Raw genomic sequence first — 14,122 nt, 5'->3', positions numbered from 1 at the left:
CATACATCAGGATGCCATGCTCCTTTCAGACGTTTTCCATATGGGAAACAGCCAATAAAACCATAAGTTCCCAGCTCCAGTGCTTAGCACTACATCTGGAAACTCTTCTCACTCTTAATTGTCCTAAATGCTTTAACACACTGAGTGACTAATAGACACTAATTGGATGACTTTAGCATGGAGCATTTACTTGGGGAATGTGGCAGACATTGCCCTCTGTGAGTGACTAGGACTCTTATTGAGAAATAGCTGCTGAGCAGTTAAATATTAGCCAAAAGTCCACATAAAAGCCGTTCTCCTGTATTTTTTATTTTTTAAAAGATTAGCACATCATGGCCAAAGTACAATTTCATGCTTAAACCAGCAAGAATGGGTCAGGAGAACAATAAAGACCTCAAACCAAAATAGGATAGGATAGGAGAAAAAATTATACTTCCATTCATTGTGACTAACACCAGTACATTAAATCTGTCCAAAGACCTAAGAGTTACACCAGTAAAATGATTCTGCCCTGTCCTCAGACCTTGTTGAATACCATTTCCTAGGGTAACATCTCTTTCTTGAAAATTGTCTGGGCACCTTGCTCTTGGCCCAATGGCTTTCTTTCCCTAAGAAAACTCAAAGATGATATGATTACCATACTTTCTACACTTCACTTGGTTCCTAACTCCTAGCTGAAAGGGCCAAGCTACCTGATGGTCTTGGTCCCTGAGACTTTTTAATTCCCAGGTTTCAGAGATCTGCCACAATTGATCCATCTTCAGCCTCAGCAACAGTAACAAGGTATCCAGTTCTATCACATGTTCCCTCTTTCCCTTCTGATCCATGTTGCCACATACTCCAGACCTCAAACAGGCTGTTGGGATTTAATTCCAAGGGAAGAAAGGATACAGAAATTCAGAAATTACATACTTGGGTGAGGTATGAATATAAATTGAATATAATAACAATTAACTATAAAAGATTCTATCTAACACAACCTGGATAGTGGATAGTTAAATGCTTTCTTGGATCATATGTAAATTGAGCACATTCAACTGTCCCATATGTATCTCCTCCTTGGATCACTGAGGATCATATGTAAATTGAGCACATTCAACTTGGATCATATGTAAATTGAGCACATTCAACTGTCCCATCTACCTAAAGTTCCCCTAGTTGAGTCTTCCACTGATTAGATGTTTTCTGTAAAATGGAGAAAATAGGACCTAGTACTTAGGGTTGTTGTTGTGAGGATAAAATGAAAAATGTGTAAAGCACTCTGCAAACCCAGCTATCATCATCATTGTCATCACTCCCTGATAAGGAACCATGGATTCAAAATGTCACTCCATTTTGGCCCCCAAACAACAACAGAACTTTTCCATTCCAAAATAGTCCCAGATAAAGTGGAATTTGCTCACTTAAGCCTTTTGCCTCAGAATACATTTATCTGTTCTATAATTCCTGGCCCACTCTCAGCCAATTCAGAAGCCCCATTGTTGCCAGTGAGTTTTGGGGGTGTGCTATATAATTACTCCCTCTGCCCTAAATGGGAAAGGGATAAAAGAGAAGTTATGCTCATATGTCTTTTATCCTTGGTGTAGGGGATAGTCTTGAACTTAGGAAGACCTGAATTTGAATTACTTAGTAACTATGGGACCCTGGGCAAGTCATTTAACTTCTCAACCTTAGTTTCCTCATCTATAAAGTTGAGATGATAAAGTTTCCTGTACTAATGAAATCACAGCTTCCATTTCTCCCCCTGTCTCTCACTCCACCCCGCTCCCCCTAAAAAAATTCTAGGGGCTAAAACTATACTTCTAGTTTTTCCTGCTTGTTGATCGGTATAACTCAAAGAGAAGGCAGAATGATATTCATAAAGCAGAGCACTACCTCTTCTCCATCACCAAAAGACATTTACTCTGAAGCTTTAGAAATCTCTGGGTCCAGGGGGCAGCTAGGTGGTGCAGTGGATAAAGCACTGGCCTTGGATTCAGGAAGACCTGAGTTCAAATTCGACCTCAGACACTTGACACTTACCAGCTGTGTGACCCTGGGCAAGTCACTTAACCTTCATTGCCCTGCAAAAAAAACCCAAAACAAAAACAAACCAGAAATCTCTGGGTCCTGATCAACCTCCCTTACAATTAATACAGGCAATCTTTACTTCTGCAAACCATCACCATCACCACCACCCTTGAAGATCCCATGTTCCCCCAATGATGGATTCTGATTTAATAGCTTTTAAAAACAAGTAGACAAGAGAAATGAGTGATGAATATGTCTAGGAAACAGACTCCTTCCTAGATGATTTATGGGGAAAGAGTCCAATGTTGCTCCTGATACATCCCAGGGTAAAGGGGTCAGGGTAGAAAGATAGGTTTTCTTTTAAGAAATGGGAAGGAACATAACTAGATTAAAGAATGTAAGCACTAACCTGCACACTAGGACAAACTTACATGACAAGCTTGTGTGAAAGCCTCCCCCAGCTCCTATCACATGACCAACCATCCCCAAAATAGACATGGAAACACATTTTCTTAGGAAGATGAAAAGGCACTGTTGCTAGGTCCCATGAAATTCATAGGCAATTAAAGTACGGTTTCTGAGGAGGATGTTCTAGGGGCTCTTTGCCCATGTGCTATTCCCTGCAGATTCTTGGTATTGTCTACCAAGGAGCCAAATTATTCCTCAGTCAGTGCAACTTTTTTGTTTACAAACACTCTCCTCATGACCTTTTCACCCATTACCACCACAAAACTGGAGTGGGACAATTCTATACATGCTGCTTGTAAAAAACACAGTCCTTTCTCATTAGAGCCTATCAGCTGAACCACAACAGACAATTCCATTGCCCATGATATGCAACTATGACACAAGGGGCTCAAGAGGAGAGCCTGGTTCAAACCTCTCTCTCAGACTGCAGAGTCTGGAAGGACAAAGATAACAGAACTCCAAGAGGTCACTCCTAGGAAGGCCACCACTAAGGCAAGGGAGTATACTTAGACCAATTCAGAAGAGGAGTTCCCTTGGCATTCAATTGCCAAATGGAGAGGAAGCAAATCCTCTATCAGCTTTATTTTTTTAACTAATTATTCTTGCTATTTAGGGGTTCTATTTAAGTGTTCCTGTCTGCTGAAATAACTAAAGAAAGTGTCATCAGAGACCTATAAATTTTGATCCCCTGAGGCAAAGTCCCAATTGCCCTTCCTAGTCAGGACTCTGCATATCATTGGGATTGTTGTTTCAGGAAAAACTGGTTCCCCCATGTAATGTAGTGATGAGAATGAAGGCAGAGGTACAGGTGCGATAAGTGAAAAGGGGAAAGATCAGAGGTCCAAAAATGAATGGTGAACACTTATTATTTATTTATTTTTGGTCATGGTTCCTGATGAGAATGCCTAGCTCTTCCCTGTCTAAATGATGGATGAATCTAGCCTAGACTTCAACTACTGGATGTAACAGACAAATCTCGTTTTACAGCAGATTAATCTCTATTCATGTTTTTAATAAGCACTCGGAATTTACTATACAGTAAAATTTAAATTGAATCCATATTTAAGAGGACGGGCCTTAAAATGGGGCCTAATTTATGGGGCTTTTTCTAAGGAGGAGGAAGATATGAAAAGGGGGAGGGCCAGGTTGGGGGGAAATGCTCTTTCTCAGCAGCAGTTTCCCAGCTGACCTCCTTTTACAGATGCATAAGCATTTGCTTCTGCCCCCTCCCTCCTCCAGTCTGCTGCTTTGCTTCAGCAGTGACTTGGGGAATGAAACTGCACAAGCTTTCATGTCTAAGCAGATCTAACACTCCCACTCACTGGAACAAAAGCACCTCCAGAGCTCCCTTTTCTGATATTTCTCTATCAATGATCCTGAGTTGCTCTTTAAGTAATACTTTTGTCTCCCCCATGAGAGTTCCACTGGGTTTGGAGAGAGGAAGGTGTCAGTTTGGTAGACTTGACATATAGGATACTATTCCTTCTTTCATAGGATCAACTTTCTCAGATAAAGAAAATGAAGTCCAGAGAGGTTAAGTGAGCTGCCCAACATCCCACGGGTTCTCTTACTCCAAATTAATTTCTCATGATGCTCTACTGTGTTGCCTCTTGGTAAGTGTTCTCATCCTTCATTCCCAACCATCCAGGTCCCATTCAATGTATCATGAGCTGGAAATGTTAATGAACAAGCTATGAATAAAGAAATCTTTGTATATAACAAAAACTCAAAGAGATTGAATTAAATTCTAATGTCTACTGTAGCTAGCGCTCTGCTTTTCCCCCCCTTGGACACTAGGGTTTAGACTTGTTTGCAAATTACAAATGGAGAGAGTTTCACAATCTTAGCCCATAGTTCTTTTTTTTCATAATTGGGTTTCGATGCAGCATATAAAATAAACCTCACTCACATTATGATTGGGTTTGGGTCTCAAATGAATTAGAAGTCTTGACCTTTAAGAAAAAAAAAGGGGGACATCTATAGAACAGTACATGAGAACCTATACCATGAAGAAAGCCCTAAATTGCCAATCAATATAACTAGCTATTTAAAAAAAAATTTTTTAGAAACATTAACATTTTGTGCCATAGTAGAGAGAGAGCGGGCCTCAAATCAAGGAGGAATTGGAATCAAGTTTCATCTCTAACACATACATACATACATACATACATATATACCAGCCAGGTGACCTTGGATAAGTCACTTAACTTCTCCTAGAATTCTTAAGTTTCAGAAAAGATGCTGGCCTTCCTTGATGGAGGGAGTCTCCTCTTCAGGGAGTTCCTTATAACCAAAGAAATCATAGGTCCAGTTCCTATGCCTAACATTTATTCAACTTTTTTTAAAAATGTGCTTTAGGAGTTTCAAGGTGACATACAGAACTCAGTTTCCTTTGCAGTCTTCAAACTGATTAGTGCAGCTAGGGAAATATGCTGAACTGCCACATCAGAGAAGGAGCCTTCTCTTTAATCCTTCTCTCAAGATGACCTCTGCCCCCAGTGGAGGCACCGTGATTCTCAAAGTCTCATCCTACATTTTATGATTTCAGAGCATGTACTTCAGATTGACAAAGAAACCAAAAAAAAAAAAAGTACAAATAGAAATTGCTGCAAGCCAGAAAGATTCAGCTGATGTAACACATTTTTACCTCCCTAGATTCAAACTTGGGATTTCTAAGGAATGGTTCAGCAATGATCCTAGCCCCACTCTTGTTTTGTAAATATACATTCGATGGATTAATAGAGATAGATGTTAGAGAGATAGATAGATGATAGATAGATAGATAGATAGATAGATAGATAGATAGATAGATAGATAGACAGACAGACAGCTCATTCCAGCAATTCATGCTTTGAGGAGACACAAATACTTAGAACACAGCTAACTCAATAGTGAGATATAAACTACAATCACAACAGAACTACCTTGTCCGTTCTTTTCCCTCCTTTAAGGAGGCAGTAAGGAGATTCATTATCAAGTGTGACCCAGAGATATTGCTGTTGTTTTTACACTGTCCACAGGATGTATGCCTTAACTTGCTTCTCTATTGATAGTGGCATTTTGATTTTTTTGTTTGTTTGTGGGTTTGTTTGTTTTGGGTTATTTTTTTTTTAGTGTGTGCTGACCCATATACGTGCCCCAGCTTGGTCCTCCAACAGCATGCATTCATTTCTTTTTAAAAAGAAGCAAATGGCTGGGATTTGGGGTACAGTCTGTGGTATGTGAAGGGGGAGGAGGAACAGAGTGATTTCAACCCAGAGGAGGTTACATGAAACATTTACCTCAATGCAGATTATTTGATAAACCCACTATCCCAAGTAGAAGTGGGAGAGAAAATATACAAGATCCCAAGAGAATGCAGACTGCTGCTATCATTAAAGGGGGGAAAGAAGTACACCAGTACACTACACAGGAATTATTGATTCCATAAATTTGATGGAGACACTGACTAAGGGACTTAAAGGTAACCAGCCTGTACCTGGTACCTTACTTGCACTGGAACCATAAAATTATCATCATCATATTACTCTTTCACTGAGAAGTAAAACAACAACCACCACCACTCAGAGTGGTTTGCTACTAGTTTGATCCTTCTCAGAGGACAGTGGTACAGAAGAACAGTAAATCTGTAGTCTGACAGCCTGAATTTGAAACCAGGTTCTGATGCTTAGTCCTTGCATGACCTTGAGCAAATCCTTTCACCTTTTGGGGGCTATGTAGAAGTTATATTGATCTGAGGGGATTGGTCTACAGAGCCTCTAAACTTCTAATCTATGATTCTTATTCACAGTTCTTCATTTATGCAGAAGGCACATTGATATGTGCTTTGATTTATTTCTCACAAAAAGGGGGTTAGACTCAAAGCCAGTACCACTGGGACCAAAGGTGGGCACTTGAGTGATGAATACCAGGGCTAGGAATACAGTTTGTAGTCATGAAAATAACAGAGCTGGGCTAAAACCATTGACCTTGTCCTCTTTGGCACTGGGCTCTAACCAGCTGAACTAATCTATTCAGACAATGTACTCCACATCACTTTCTCCTATCTTTCTCTAATACCTAATTCCTCTGCAGCAGACTTGATGGATCCCAGGGAATTGGACAGCAGCTGTTTCTAGGTATCTTGACTGATAACCTAGAAATTTGTTGATGTCACTCCTACCACTCCCTAAAACCAAAGATATTCAGGTCTGGTCTATAAACCGGGAGGAGAATCTACATCTCTTTTCATGATCTGTAGAATAAAGTCACCACAGTAAGGTTTCTTCCCCATCACACTTGAAGAGGACAGCAGCAAAGGGGGCCAAGAGACTCTTACCTTGATAGTTCAGAGTGACGTCTGTTTTGCTGAAGCAATGGCGGCCCTGATGAGATTACCTTTCGGGGGCTTCAGTGATGCTGGGAGTGTGGGGGAAGGGGAAAGTATCAACAGGAAAAGCTGTCAGGTTCTCATAGACAGATTTTCAACCTGAAAGTAAAGAAGGGAAAGAAAAAAATTCCTTTGAAGCAAAGATCCTTCTTTGAGTGTAAAGCAAACAATGGTATTTATAATAAACTGAAAAAGAAAGTAACATTTCAAAGCAAATTGATCACCATAACCCTAGAAGAGGGCTTTTTCTTTTTTTTGCCCACTCTGGGAGCACCTAGGGCCTTTGGGGCAGTGAATCATTGTGTCTTAATTACCAACAAGCTGTAAATAGATATAACCCCTTGCTTCTGATAGAGCTCTGGACAGTGAGTGGAAGAACTCCAATGAGTTCTCTTACTTGGGTCTACTCAGTTTCAGAGATAAGACCAATTTAGTCTAGTATCACTACTGGGGAAAAGATTTCCAGAGAATAGATCAAGGAAATACTTGGTTGCTAGGATCTGTGCCTGACCCCTCCCCATGCACTCAGCTTTTCCCCATTCTATCTGGCCTATACTATTAGGGGAACTGCACAAAAAAGCAAATTCCACTGAGTACTACAGATGAGAAAGGAAACATAAGACTTGGATCTTGCTTTGTCCTTTTCTTAGTAAAGGTTCAAAAACTACTGATATCAGAAATATCCCATAAACCTTACAACATAAGAGCCGTATCTTTTTTTTAACTAAAAAAATCCCAACACAACCTAAAGTTATGCACCACAAATCTTAATTTATTTAGATTATAATAACCAGAGACCTCTTCCAACTATTAGAGGAAATTTCATTCTCCTCTCTTTTCTCCCTCCTCCTCCTCCTTTTTTTCCCTTCCCCCCTTCAAAGCTAAGGGTTTCATTCTAAAAGTGGTAACACAAAGACCACTGGTATTTCACTTAAGCTCATTTCTTGTGTATAATGCCCTATCTATGACTACTTCCCCAACTTGCACTCTGGGTCTCCAAATGACTACATTTCGAATACTTTATGAGCGTCCAAATGGTTGGGTTACAATGAACTATTAGAATGTAGACAAGAGACAGCAAAGGCACTTATCAAGATGGCATAGTAAGAACAGTAGGTACAAAATATCCCTTCTACTGATAAATCTGAGGTGCAATCTCCCAGGAACACACAGGAAAAATGGGCTCAGAATACAATGGTAGTGAGGCATATGCGTAGGATATGTGTCATCATCCTGGAGACTGCATAAGCTTTGATACTCATACTTCATCGTACCCTTGCTTGTCTCTACTCCTCTAAATGGAGAACTGGAGGGAGGAACAAAAACTCCCAAAGTCCCCTATTTAAAGAGGGCTCAAAAGCCCAGGCAACATTTTATTTCCAACCAGCTATATTGCTAGGTTTTCACTCCATCACCATGGCCCTGCCCTGGGTACCCTTCCCCACCTACCTTTTCAGCTTTCTTTTGTGTGTGTGTGTGTGTGTGTGTGTATGTGTGTGTGTATGTGTGTTTTCTCAGCTAGGAGGACAGCTAGGCAGGGAAGTGGATACAGTGCCAGGCCTATGGTCAAGAAGACTCCTCTTCCAGAGTGCAAATCTAGCCTTAGACACATAGTAGCTGTGTGACCCTGGGCAAGTGACTTAACCCTGTTTGCCTCAGTTTCCTCATCTGTCAAATGAGCTGGAGAAGGAAATGGCAAACGAGTAACTTTGCCAAGAAAACCCCAAAGGGGGTCATGAAGAGTTGGATACGACTCAACAACAACAACAAAACTTCCCTCATTAGATTGGAAATTCCTTGAGGGCAGAGACTTTTTTCTTATTTTTATCCCCAGTGTTCAGCACAGTACCTGGCACATAGTGCTTAAAAATGTTTATTGTATTACATTGTTTATTGCGTATATAACACATGATGCAAAGAAAGCTCATAACTCCTGGTACTCCAGGAACCTAGAAGTATTTTCTCTCCCACAGAGCTCTCATGCTGTTTTCCCAGCATCTGTTCCTCTCCATAGCCTGACTCTTGTTTGCCAGGGGATATGCTCCTCGAAACTGCTTCCTCCCTCACCTGACTCTTTCTGTGTCCTTGTCTGTCTTTAGTAGGTTTCTGTTACTTATTGGATAAAGTAGCTCCTACCAGGCCAGTAGTTCTCCCTTCAAACCTACATAGTTCATATGGCAATAAAGAGAAATTCCCTTCTTCTCTCCCGGCACGGTTCTCCTCCACAGAAACTCCTTCTTTCCTCCTCTCCTTCCCTCTTCTCCACAGACATTCCTTCCCCCAGTCCTTCTTCCCACACCTCCCACGCCCCCAATTTGCAAGGGTCTTCTCCACAGGTAGCAGTGGCTTAAAAATCTCTCCCACTCTCAAATTCAAACTAATCAAGAGCCTTGACTGTCTTCAAGTTCCTCAGGGTTTAGCTATTTAAAGCCCTCAGAGGGTGACGAATTCATTTTCTCAGCCAATCATAGTTGTTACCTTCTTGACTCAATCAGCAAGGCATTTGGTACCTGATAAAGGGATCAAGGCATAGTTACCTCATTAATACCTTCTGACTATATTCTGGACCTTCCTCTAACAGGTACATTTGAAACTCCCTTAACTTTTCAGTAGTTGCTCTTGGCAACAGTAAGAACTTATCACTGTGGAAATCTAGTATAATGGGGGGTGGGGGGAGGACGACTAACCAAGGAGGGCATAGGACTTAAAGCATATGATGTATTTTCTGTCTGGTACCAGTCATGTGGAGGGCTTGGTCAGCTTCCTTCTGGTCATGCATATTGGAAGGAACCTTTCCCCAATCCATAGCATGTGCTGATAGCCTGTCTCCTGTCAGCTTCCTGTTTGGTGATGAATCCTTTTAACTGGCTGATGAGCCACAACTGAGTGTGAATAAAAAGTCTAAACAGACAAAAGCTTCCTCTCTCTCTCTCTCTCTCTCTCTCTCTCTCTCTCTCTCTCTCTCTCTCTCTCTCTCTCTCTCTCTCTCTCTCTCTCTCCCCCTCCCTCTCCCTTTCCCTCTCCCTTTCCCTTTCCCTCTCCCTTTCCCTTTCCCTCTCCTTCTTCCCTATCCCCTCTTTCTCCTCTCTCTCTTCTCTGGCAGCTTTTGCATAAGGATGAAGAAGAACCACTGTAACACTAACGCTGGACAAAACCATAGAGACCATTCACTCTGTACTCTGAATGCCCCAACCCCTTCCCAAAAGTGAAGTCTAATTGTAACTTAGCAATTCAGTCTGAATGACCTTATGTCAATTTTGGGACCATTACAGGGTTTTAAGAGTACATGCTGGGAGAGGTATGAGAATCCATTTTAGTCCTAAAGTGACACATTCCACCAGCACTACCACCACCCCCTTCTCTCCCAAGTCCTTAGCTCATTCCTCAAAAACTCCTTGCAAAGTCCTCCAGAAGCTGAGGGAAGGTGGGGAGGCTGTATTTATATGCCTATTGGGGGGCAGGGGATGCATTCCCCTAGAGTTTCTGCCTTAATTGCCCTAATCAAAATCCTAATTTCTATGACTGTTCCACCTAAACAGGCAGGGTGAGGGGAGAATGGTTTTATGCATCTTTATCCCAAGATGCTGTTTATAGGCAATATTGAAATAAAGTAGTGGTCCTATTTCTTGGAAGTGGATAGGGATGGGAGTTAAGTACGCAAAGTTATAGATGAACAAGTTGGAAATGAAAGCCATAGCAAGGTTCCACATACTGTCACTGCAGATGAAGAAAAAAATCCAGCAGGGTTTACCTAAACCAGGCATCACAGATAGAGACCACAGCTGAAAGGTTCAGTACATCTTGTACCTTTGGTGGGTGATTCAATGTGCCTTAATTAAGCTATGGGTGAGGAAGGGGCTCTAAAGCTCTATTTCCCCCACCCCCATTTTATGCAAACATATAGAGACATAAAACCAGATTACACAGACCTCAGTCCATATTCCTCTGGGAGAGAGGTACATGAGCAAAAAACATCAACCTCACTTCCATTACCACACACAGAGACAGAGCCTGAGCCCATAGACACATGTGTACTGTCCTTAATGTGCATGCGCATGTGCGCACGCACACACACACACACACACACCCCTCGTATTCAAAATGCAGATGGCACACAAAATGCCCTGTACTTTATTACTGCTGCCTCTGGCTTTAGTGCCTAGGAAGGAATGGAAGCTGGGGACGGGCAAGGTTCTTGTAGAAACTCCCAGACCATCCCTCTCCTCAATGGCATGCACACACCAGACACCAGGAAAGCAGGAGCATTTCCTCATCTCCCCACACCACCAGAAGCCCTGGCTGGCTTAAAGATGCAGTGTCTTTGCATCTGTAGCTATTTTCAGTGGTTCAATGGGGGGACCCAGATGGCTTACATCCCAATGCAAATCACCACAGCCAGACGCCCTAACAAGTGTCTAACTGAAGGCAAAGAATGTGGTTGTAGGAGGTCATCAGTGGTCATAGGTACCCAGACACAGGTAGAAGAGCTCTTTCTCAGGCCTGACCATACTCAGAGTGGGCCCATCTGTTAGATTTGGTGAGGAGGTGCTGCATTCCCCAGCCCAATAGATCAATTGACGTAGTTTGTTTTGCTTTCCACCACCCTCGCTGAATGGGTGATAATTTAACGGCATGTCCCCGACTGTAATGGAACTTTTCTCTTACTCCACAGTAGGAAACGCCATCCATCACCAGCTGAACAACACACAGCCACCCCCCTGACCTCTGATGCGCCTTGCTTCTCACTCCTACTCCTTTTCCTGATGCAGCAGCAGCTGCTGAGTTATGGGGACTGCAGGATGAGCCAAGACAGGCTCAGCATCCCAGGCCCCAAAGGCTGGAGAGGAAAGATCCATCCACCTCTCTGACCCCCTCCCCAGGACAACAGGCCCAAAGGAGTCCAGTGGTAAAGCCCTCTCTCAAGGCCCCTGCAAGGTGGACTCTGAAGAAAGGGAATAATACATCAGAAAACAAACTACACACCCAGAAAGGCTGCAGTGGCACAGCTAATAAACTCCAGAACTACCTGCCTCCTCAAAATCTCTGATCTGCTTCCCCCCAAATTGGGAAAGCCAGAAGCACCTAGGGACACACCTCGAAGGTGCTGAAAAGAGGCACAAATCATGCACCCAATGAACCAATAGTCCAGGGTCTCTCACACCCCAATTCTGAGCTCTAAACTAGCATAAGGAGAGGGAGGCTGCAGTAGCTACACATCAGATGAATGATGTGCTTGACCCATTCCAAAGGAGCAAAGGAGTAACTGGTCTATTGGCTACACATCACTCAGAAATGAACTTGGTGAGGACTCTAGGAAGTTAGAAAAGAACCTCCAGCACCTGGAGGAACCCCTTGACCACATATTCACTACATGAATTCTCAGTACTTTTGTGCTTAAAGCTTGAACCCTCTTTACTTTCCATTCCACCCTACAGATGTTTTAGCACTCTGTCCTAGCTTTATCTTCTCAGTAAATATCCCTTTGTATAAAACTAATTGACATCAACTTGTTGGTTGATATTGGAGAGATGTTAATGGGTTGATTGACATTGAAGAGCAGACCTGATTAGGCTACTGAGAAATCATCCCTTAGGGTTACCCTTAGAACACCTGAGGGATGAAATCATCAGCTGCCTTCTGGGAACCCATGGTAGTGTGAGTAGAGGTTGGTGGGTAAAGCTACAGGTATATATTTACTTATTTATAAATTATACGAGAGACATCATAATGTAGTGAAGTGGGGTCAAATTTAAATGGAAAGAGGGGTCACTAAATCATACATAAGGATCCTTGTGAGTGCCTACTGATTTTTAAAATTACATACTATCTATGTGTTATTATATTTTAATTTATTTTTATAACTATTTCCCAATTATATTTTAATCCCATTCAGCCACATTCAGGAGGATTGTGGGTGGTATACAGTCCCCATGTTAGAGACTTTTAGTATGATTGGCCAATGGCATCAGAGCCAAGATGAAATGTGTCTTCCTGACACATACTAACTGTGTGACTCTGGGCAAAGTATTGCAAGCAACTCCCTAAAACTACACAATAAGTGTCAGAGAAGGCATTAATCCACATTTGTAGATCATGTTCTTCATCAGGAACTTTCTACATTGTGAAATCATAGCCATGGTCAGCCAAAAAAAAATTACATATCTATACTACTGTACTGGTAATTGTGTACATTTAAAAAATAGAAATTTTTACTGGATGAGATAAAGATTAAATAATATTTGATCTTAAATTAAAAAGAGAGCTACTGGATTTGTTAAGCAGAAGACTGACATGATCAGACCTCCATTTTTGGAAAACCACTTTGAATTGCAGCCAAAGCTGCAACAGGAAAAAGAGTCAGGCCAGCCAACACATCAGCAGCAAATTATCTGGGGTCTTATAAGAAGTCTTCCTACCAACAAAATTAACATCAGGTTGAAGCTTGTCAAGACAATGGCAAATGAAAGAATATTTGTAAAGCACTTAGCACAGGGTCTTGGCACATAGTAGGCATTTTATAAATGTTTATTTCCTTCCCTTTTCCCTTTCAGCTCCAGATTTGTGACTCTCCAAATAAAAAAAGACAAAGATAGAGACAAGTCGAATTGCCAGGAGGTTGTATCAAATTGGAGAGTTTTTGTGGAGGGCAGGGCCTAGTCTTAGCCACCGCATGAAGGACCAAGCAGAGATATTCAACCATCCAAAAGTATGAGTAGTAGCAGAGTCTGACATTTCTCTGCTTCTCAATTTTAACTGGGGAATAGGGAAAGGAAATGTACATCCAATAAGCTGACAATCTAAAGTGAATTAAGTATACAGAGAGGAGATCAGAAAAGGCCGTAAAAAACAAAACAAAACAAAACAAAACAAAAAACAGCTAGGTGGCGCAGTGTATAGAGCACCAGCCCTGGAGTCAGGAGTACCTGAGTTGAAATCCGGCCTCAGACACTTAACACTTACTAGCCATGTGACCCTGGGCAAGTCACTTAACCCCAATTGCCTCACTAAAAAAAAAAAAAAAAAAACAGGCCCTAAAAGACTTCTTCAAGAAATTTGGGGAGGCAAGTGGCCAGGGCTATAATCTACTGCCAGATGAGTAGACTAAAAATGTCCTTATTGACCACAAAGCAAAGCATTATAATCAATAAAAGACCTTTAAAGTAAGAATTCAAACCTAAGTAAAGACAAATAATTTAATCATTGAGAATTGGTAGGTCAAAGAACAAAGCATAGAAATAAAATAAAATAAAATACCATACAATAAAATGATAACAA

General features: G+C 41.6%; 1 protein-coding gene across 7 annotated transcripts in view; it reads right to left on the bottom strand.

The window, feature by feature from the left end:
* Positions 1 to 14,122, bottom strand: part of RBFOX3 (RNA binding fox-1 homolog 3) — a 983,769-nt gene that overhangs the window by 754,738 nt on the left and 214,909 nt on the right. For all 7 annotated transcript variants that reach the window (XM_043964755.1, XM_043964756.1, XM_043964759.1 and 4 more), the window contains exon 2: positions 6,797 to 6,946. The gene's annotated coding sequence lies outside the window, so the exon portion shown is untranslated. The remainder of the gene's footprint in view (positions 1 to 6,796; positions 6,947 to 14,122) is intronic.

The sequence above is a fragment of the Dromiciops gliroides genome, chromosome 4, assembly GCF_019393635.1.
Source record: "Dromiciops gliroides isolate mDroGli1 chromosome 4, mDroGli1.pri, whole genome shotgun sequence".
Classification (NCBI taxonomy): Eukaryota; Metazoa; Chordata; class Mammalia; order Microbiotheria; family Microbiotheriidae; genus Dromiciops; species Dromiciops gliroides.
Note: the sequence above shows the minus strand (reverse complement) of the source record. Positions and strands in the feature narration are given on the sequence as shown.